This window comes from Acipenser ruthenus, chromosome 24 (genome assembly GCF_902713425.1).
Source record: "Acipenser ruthenus chromosome 24, fAciRut3.2 maternal haplotype, whole genome shotgun sequence".
Taxonomy (NCBI): domain Eukaryota; kingdom Metazoa; phylum Chordata; class Actinopteri; order Acipenseriformes; family Acipenseridae; genus Acipenser; species Acipenser ruthenus.
Genome location: NC_081212.1, coordinates 17,861,677 through 17,870,935, shown reverse-complemented (window position 1 = coordinate 17,870,935; position 9,259 = coordinate 17,861,677).

The window sequence follows — 9,259 nt, the reverse complement described above, 5'->3', positions numbered from 1 at the left end:
TGGAGAAATCAACGATTTCCAGTTGGCTGGAAGCACAGTGTGATTAACAGCATGCAGTGTTGAAAATGAAGGTTCTGCTCAGTGATCAAGGTACGGCATGATAGATGCCAGTCCCATTAAAACACACTTTACAAGCCCAGGAGACTTGCTTCTTAATGAAGTTCATTTCTGACACAGTTCGGGGACGTCACACTGAGCTCTGTGTTTCAATTGTGTTTCAATTGAGCAATGACAGCCTGTTTGGGGTGGCGAGGCCACTGTAATTATTTCATATCTCGGCAGCTTGTGCACGCTCTCCCTATGGAAGAAGTGCTGCTTGTGTTTAACAAGCCCAGTGCTTTAGTGGCGGCTGTATTAAACTCTGATATGAAGAGGGGAGGGAATGGGAGATTTCCTTTCAGAGTTGCATCTGAATTTATACAGCCTCATAATGTATTTTCAATCCCCAGTCACCATGTGCGGCCACCTACAGATCATCATACTTCATGATCATAAGTCAGCTGTAATGGCTTGGCATCACAGAATAAAAAAGAAACATGGCAATATTTATTACATCATGTGCAACCAAATTCATTGACATTTTGACATACAATTGTAAATATAATTTGAAACGGGATGTAACAAAACAGCATTTTTATTTTCATCAGATACCAAACGTCAGTTACAACTGGAACCTGCTCATTACCGGGAAACAGTTGAAATGTTTCATAATGAGGAAGGATATCCATTGAAATGAGTTTCACCCTCCGCAGCACCACAGGAATAATATTATGAGGTCTGATATTAAATTGATCTAAACAGCAGCAGACCTAAATACATTACAATCTGAGTGCATCTAACAGAGCATGCAAGTCTATTCAGCACATTTCTGTGTAACAATATGTAGAAATTGAACCCAGGCTACTCAACAACGTCTCCCTGATCTTCAACACATGCAGGTATCGGGTGTGGGTGTTCTGCAGTGGATTGTTCAACAACCAAGCATTTAAACAGCCTTCGTTACTGACCTGTATTCACATAAAACCTTTTTCTGAACACAACACAACAACACTGGTGTGACAGAACAAAGAAGTCTTTCAAATGTTTAAAAGGAGGTGACAAAGTTAACCCTAACCAATGAAGTACAGCAGTGAAACCAGGACCAGAGGACTACAAAAAGAGATGAGGGTAGACGACGGCTCTTTCTACAGAGAGTGGTATATGGGTTACCAAACCACGCTGTTGACGTGTTATCACTGAGGTCCTTTAAGACCCAACTTGACAATCAGCTACTAGGAACCAGGCGAGTAACGATGGGATAAATACGCTCCACTAAAAGTTGATTTATTACGGTATTATTGGCAAAATTGTACAGAAAAATCCAAGTCTTAATTACAGGGAATCGATATTTTCAATGATGTGTTCCACGCTCCCCATAATAACCTATTGGGGGTCTTATTACTTGTAACACAGGTAGTGAATGAGGAAATGACAGTGAAACATACAGTCGAAATGAAAATACTGGAAAAGTCTGGAAAATACGGTGAAATGTTTTATAAGTAATGTTTGAGAAAATGTTTTAGTTATTAAAACTTTTAGGGACATAAACAGTGATAGATATGCAATACATTGTTCCTGACACTTGCTGTTCTCTTTCTTAGCTAGCACAATTTCAAAAACTGTTTATTGACGCTGAAGTGGGAAAAACATGCCTCTCACTTTCCAGGCCAGCCACGTCAATTCACTGTTGCCTCGGTTTGACCTATAAGCTGCCAAGTAAAGTCAGAACTTCATCTACTTTTGATCTGATATTTTATGAAGGAATTAATTTCCCTTGAGTGCCTAACAATGCTTTGAGCTTGATGTCCAGTGGCCTGTTAATTTAATGATGGACAATTTTACATGATTTCATCAACGTACCCAACATTACTGAATATCGCAATTGTGATCCTTCTAAGTTGTTTGTGTGGAGTTTCAATTCAGAAAACACACTCTGGGCTTTCTCAAGAAAAAAAGCACTGTCAAACAGTGGTGGTCTGTGATGTATGAACACCATCTTCATTAACATTGCCTGTTTGAATCGAGTGCCGCATTGATCAAGAGACCCATTATTTGAAACAATTCATTTTATTCATATGCCGGCAGATTTAGAAAGTTGGTGGGGGGGGGGGGGGGTGGGGGGGCATTCAGATCAGTTGCTTTGTCGTGTAGATTGACGCATACAGTTAGTGAGCTATTGTCTTCTGGTTTAGACTGCTTGGAGTTTTATATTTCCATGAAAAGAGGCCATCTGAAATAAACAACCTACAGCTTGAATGCCAGTTTTATTTGACGTCTTGTGGTTTGTGTTTGCCTCTGGTCTTTCCTCTGATTCATACATGTGGAAGATTGTTATGAATTTATTTGGCAAGTGAAACAAGGTCATGTTAAAAAAATTCAGCTGGGTTCTATAAGGTAATGTCTTGACTCTGTTCCTTCGAAAAGTTTAGTAACACAGCAGACAGGAAAGCCAAGTAAAAGCATGGTAAATTGTATTTGAAAAAACTCTGATTTGAGACTGAACATGATATCTTGGAGTTACCCCATGAAAAACACCATCATCTTGTTGTTCCGAATCTACAAACATACAGTGTAGATTCAAAGTACTGTGCTAACACACAGCTTGCTATATAGCAGACCAGCTATTACACATGTGGGTTCCTGGGGAGACTGCACACTCCCTGTCTATCAGCTAAACCCTAACCCTAACCCTGTGGGTTGAGTCAAACTGACCCTTGTAAAGTTGTCCTTGCCCCAAAACGCAGACCCTGCGTGTTGAGATGCACATTGCGCTTTGTATTTTACATTTCCCTACAGCACTGCTTATCTAATTGTGATGGCATTTGGTTTGAGCCTTCTTCAGCACAGATTATTGAAGATAATCAGAATATGGGGATAAAACGAGGTGCCTGTCCGTCTGTATTTACATGCATATGTATGCCACTCTTACAGTGTTTACTTATACATAGGGATGACATGAGGTGGCTCCAATCAATTACAGATCCTCTGCTGACCACTAGACTCATAACAGATAGTTGACGATAATGTCATACTATAGTAATATCTTAAACAGACAGTTCATCAAACTTCAGTCCATATCAGTGAGTATCCATTAGTATTACTGTCAGCAACATTAGCTTTAATACGTGATTGTACTATTTTATATACTTCATTCACTGCAAACCAGTTAACTTCTGTAAGCGATAATAAAATCTGACGTAAAAGGGCTCCCGCTGACACGCAGAATGAATTGGTCATACACTTGCAGTTTGGCTACATTTCAGAAATCCACAAGGTAACGTGCTGGAGCCTCAGCTCGTGCAAACACACAGTATCGAGAGCAAAGCCATCCAGTTTTCCCAAAAGCAAACAGCCAAAAGAAACAGAGTTTGTTTAATGCAAGATACTCATTTTGGTCAGCAGGACACTGTTTCTAACCCTTGATTGAACTTCATGCTTCAGTTGCTTTTTAGCTGCTGTTATTGAGTGAATTGCCACAACACAGCGCAAATGAATACAGTTAGTCTGACCCAAACAGTGTGAAATGGGACATGCTCCTATAATGTAATCATGCCAAACATCTTTGCAATTCTCATGGTCCTGTGTGCAAGCCTTTTGAACTTGCTCATTAACTTTGCTGGTAGGAAATTGTCCCGTAAGCATCTGTCAGGCCAACTCTCGTCATCTCTTTGCACTGGCGAACTAATGTGCAAAATGTGGGTCACGTCTTCTCTTTAGGAATGAAGCGCATCTCACCTGTCTGTACAGATTTGTTCAAGTGCAGCAGACCTGTCCTCTACAGATTACACAGCCTGGATTATTCTGTGCCATTATTACATTATACAGACAGCACTGTTTCCAGGAATAGATTACAGGACATGCTACCTGAAAAAGACAACTTTGATTAAATACAATTCTACTTGTTCATTTTCATGTTTCATAACAGACACACTAAGACACAAATAAGCAGTAAAAAAGTGGGAACGGTAGTCCCATCTAGGACATTCCAGCTCAAGTGGACCAAGGAGGGATAGCCCTTACATTCATTCTTTTTTTGCTGAAAAAACCCTTGAAACAAGTTTTAAAGCAATACTAACGTCATTGGCAGAGGTCACCCCCAACAAAAAACTGATAATCAAAATGGGCATTTTTACGATCATCTGACAAGTTCTCACGTTGCTGGGTATGGTTACTGAACCCAACAGAATCCTTTACTCCCTTAGGATATCCCACAGCGCCCCCTTCTGCTGAGAGAAAGCAAGACAACCAAAGACTGTGGCAGTCATTTTGGCTAAAAGGGCTCTATCAATAACCAGCGGGCTCTTAAAGGGACAGAAAAGCACAAACATGAACTTGTAAACTTGCATCAAATAAATTAAAACATTTGACCAGATCATACTAAAACACTAATTCAGTATTTTTGTGCTTTTTAAAAAAATGTAATATTTTTATATAAAGAAAATCAGGAGAGCTGTGTTTCAATGGGAACATTCCTACCATTGGTCTTTTAGCCTGTTTCCAGTTTGAAGTCGTGTGTTCAGTTGACTGTCCAGTATTGTAAGTCTTTGAGATCTATTGTAAGTATCAATCTTTACAATATAAACAAGAATTCGTGCTCTATTACCATGGGATCAAGCAGAATGTTTTTGATTGGACCATTTGCCTGCAGTCGGCCTGCTTGTGGCGATGCTGCTCTCTACTATAAACAAAGGATCTGGAGACAGACAGGATCACACCTCATAGTGCAGCAGGGCTGGCCGTAAGGCAAGGTGAGTGAGGAAGCCGCTTAGGACCCCCATCCTTCAGGGGGCCCCGTGCTCAACCTGACTGCAGCAAGATTTAGTGTGTTCGTCACGTGCGTGCAAAACTCTTAGGGGTGCAATTATAAGAAGAACATAAGAACATAAGAAAGTTTACAAACGAGAGGAGGCCATTCAGCCCATCTTGCTTGTTTGGTTGTTAGTAGCTTATTGATCCCAGAATCTCATCAAGCAGCTTCTTGAAGGATCCCAGGGAGTCAGCTTCAACAACATTACTGGGGAGTTGGTTCCAGACCCTCACAATTCTCTGTGTAAAAAAGTGCCTCCTATTTTCTGTTCTGAATGCCCCTTTATCTAATCTCCATTTGTGACCCCTGGTCCTTGTTTCTTTTTTCAGGTCAAAGAAGTCCCCTGGGTCGACATTATCTATACCTTTTAGGATTTTGAATGTTTGAATCAGATCGCCGCGTAGTCTTCTTTGTTCAAGACTGAATAGATTCAATTATTTTAGCCTGTCTGCATACGACATGCCTTTTAAACCCGGGATAATTCTGGTTGCTCTTCTTTGCAATCTTTCTAGAGCAGTAATATCCTTTTTTGTAAAGAGGTGACCAGAACTGAACACAGTATTCTCGGTGAGGTCTTACTAATGCATTGTAAAGTTTTACAATTACTTCCCTTGATTTAAATTCAACACTTCTCACAATATAGCGCCAGCAACATTAAATTCTGGAGACTTGTTAATTTTTTTTTAATTTTTTTTTTTTATTCCTTAGCAACCATAGATGCTGATAGTTTGGGTCTGGACTACTCACATGACCAGCCCATACTCATCCACATGCACAGGAGAGAAGGTGTCGTATGGGAAAGTAATAGCAAACATATCGCAGCGCACTTTTACACATTTATGAATTAAATCTTTGTTCAGCGGGTCAAAAAAGATATTTGGGCAATAGTAGACTTAACAGATAACTACACATTGTAATTTTATGTTTTGTGTTTGCAAGCCTCTTCATTTACCAGGAAAGTTAAGCTTTGCTAGTTTATAAACACATGTTGATTAAAAAATACTCCTGCTTTGGTTAGATGCATATAATCACGGATTTATGTTAAAACCAAATCAGTTGTTGCAGCGAATGTAAATCTAATCCATTAATACAATTCAATGTAGCTTGATTCGTGAGCTATTGTTTTGTTAAGTCAAACGTTTGTGCTACTCAGATCTGCCGTCTTAGGTTTCTTAATTTTGGTGTTAAGAGATTCGATATATTTAAGGGCAATGGTGTTCATCTGGTAAGTGTTAGCTTGGGTGGAGTGTTTAGCTTTTGGGAGCTGTTGCATGTAACCTCATTTTTAAGGATACGTCACCTCGGCGCGAAAAAAAAGCATTTAAAAATCACTGCGCCGTTGCGTCATTTGAAAGGCGTCCGTATGAGTGCCTGAGGAAAAGAAACACGCAACCTCAATTCGGGGGGTAGTTTGAGGTGTGATTGTGTTTAACAATTCAGACTACACTTGAATATTTTCTAGTCTTTAAAAATAAATTGTTTAATATAAAATATGTAAAATATGGTATCGTTTTATAACAAACGTTAGACATGGCCCAAGGTTTATATGCAGTCAAACATTATTATACATTCGTTATTTATTGCTTTTATTCTTATGCTTTATTAATGGACTATAATTGAAATTCGTTATTGTGTATGTGTACCATAGCATTTATTTTGTTTTCTGTCTTAGTTGTTGCTTGGTTTAAGCGACTTGACTGAAGTATTGTTTACACTGCTTGCTCTTTTGAAATTAAATGCTTTAACCCTTATGAAATTTTTCTCTAGAATTCTATAGGAAAAAAAACTCTAGAATTTCAATGGAGAATTGGCCCTATGGAGCAACTCTATAGAGGGAAAAAAATCTCCATAGAGAGCTGGTTCTATGGAACAGTTCCATAGGATTCTACAGAGAAGAACTCTATAGAGTTTCTATGGAGAATTAACTCAAAAGAAAATCTCTGTAGAATTCTATAGAACATTTTCATAAAGGAAATGCAGTGGCCAGAGCACCAACAGAGATAACTTTGTCTGGTTACCTGGAAACAATTAGAACATCGCAAAAGTAAACATTGAGTCAGGAAGTTTCCTACGTCCGCGTTTCTACACAGCCGATCCTTTAGCAACACGAAACAGCCTGTCAATTTCATCTGATTTTCTCCAGTGCAGGATCTGTAGAAATGTGGTCAGTGGTAGATAAATGTACCTTTTGCTGAGAAGCTTCGAATTTAGTAAGAGGCTGGTGTATTTCTAACGCATTTTCTTCTGCCTGCAGTTTCTTAACATTACCAGCTTCAGACGGGCGTCTTGCTCCTTGTGGTTTTTTTCAACTACTTCACAGCTGTATTGTAGGGGCTTGACCGTTTTTTTGTAAACACGCTAAGCTTTGGAATGTTCTGGACTGCTTCTTTGAAACATTTTTCTTTTTTTGTTTCCGTTTAGCAACTCCACTTGAGTAGTGACGGTTGGTAGCAAAATCCCTGATTTACTTAGCATATCAGCAGCAGCAGTTATAATACGTCTTTACAGCTAGCGTGCGCAACCATAGTGGTAATACATTAATTTACATACTGCGGGTCAAGCTCATTGGCATTCCACTAAAAACAGGCAGGTCGCGTGTCAAAAACACTCAAACCATTTTCAAGGGCGGGGAGTGTCAAGTGTTAATTATTAAAATGTAACATTGTGAACAGTGTTTACTGCTCTTGCAGTGATGTACACACGACACAAATACATTCTAAAAATACCTTCTAAAAAAAAAAAGGGAGATAAATATGTAAGCTCATAATTATGGGGCCCCTAGTTTTCTGGGGGCCGTAGACTCGTTAATACAGGCCTGAGTACATCATGCATGAAAACAGATTCGTCGACAGATCATTCCAGTGACGGTTGCTTCTGGTGAGCGAAGCATTTCTAGCCTGAAATTCATCAAGATTTATATATATATAATTTGCGCTCAACCATCACTCTAAAATGATTGTCAAATTTGGCTACACTGTCAAATGAGAGCGAAGTTGCCAAGAATTTAGAATACTCAAATTTGATAAAAGGACTTTCCTGGCGCTAAAGCTAGGAACATGCCTTTGTAATTTATGTTCTTACTTAGAAAAAGGGAGAAAAAGAAAAGGATTTGATAATGCCAGAGTGTTGTGTCAAAGAGGCATTTTTTTTTAGTTTGTCAGAACCCACTTAGTCAAGCATTATACTTTGTCAATAGGCCTACTGGGACATAGCCATTTTAGAAAAAGTTAATACATGATGTTTGAAGTAGACTGGAATTCCGAGTGCTTTGTGAATTGAGTTGTGAATTATATCAAATGGTAACGTCTAACAAACTAACTGAAACACGTATTAATTAACATATTAATATCATTAATATTATTTACCGTATTTTAACAATAGTATATGGATGTGCACCTATATACTCACTTTAAGATATGGTTGCTACTGTTGTAGCATTCATTTGCTGTTCTGGACACAGCACCTAATCATCACCGCCCAGGGCCCCACACAGCCTAAGGCCGGCCCTGAGTAGGGCTAACACATCACAACTGACATTTCACTGGACACAGGGTTTGAAGAACAGCCCAAAATGACGACATGCAAGTAGAGCTTAAACACACAGATGTTAAACAGAGCTTGTGCTTTCAACAGGTTAACAACCTTATTACAAGTCCTTAGTCATGACAAGGATTGATCAACAATTCAGACATTTGCTGGAAAATAAAAATGTTCTAAATTTAATTTGTGATGCTAATAAACCTGTTTCCAGAGATTTGTGCTCTTTTCAGTTGGTGTTTCTTTTAGGCCACACTGCCCAGTTCAGTTAGGACTTGACTATTTGCAAACACACTACCCGTCAGTACTTGCTCATTCATAAGCAACGAAGCCAAGGCATAACTAGAAAAGAAAAAAAGCAACACTCGGGATAACACAAGTTAGATGGTCCTCATGTTTTTAACCAAGCTCAAGAATGATTTGGAGAGATTCAGCTGAAAAACACATCTTGTTGAATAGTTTGTCTACTGGACTAAAGTTTGTTTAGGTTGAAACTACCCAGTGTGAGAGCACCATGCGTCTTACACTGAAGCCACACAGATCTGCTGGCTGTAAAGAAACCAATTCTGATCTGAGAGTGAAGAGAGAAACAAGGCGAACAGTTGCATCAATTTAAGAATGGGAACATAAATAATAAAGTATTGGAGGTTGACTTGCAAACACAGGATGGAGGGCAATACTACGGGAGTATTTTTTTGTGCTTATGGTTTTTAATTAATTTTTATTATAATCCATTTTAGAAAACTACCTTCAATCTTTATTATCACCATTAATGTAATCCAGCTGTTCTCAAATAAACACTGCAAACACACAAGGGTGCTGGGCTTCCAGTTCTCCCAATTCCCTTCCTGGCTTCTTCATGGTAAAACCAGACCC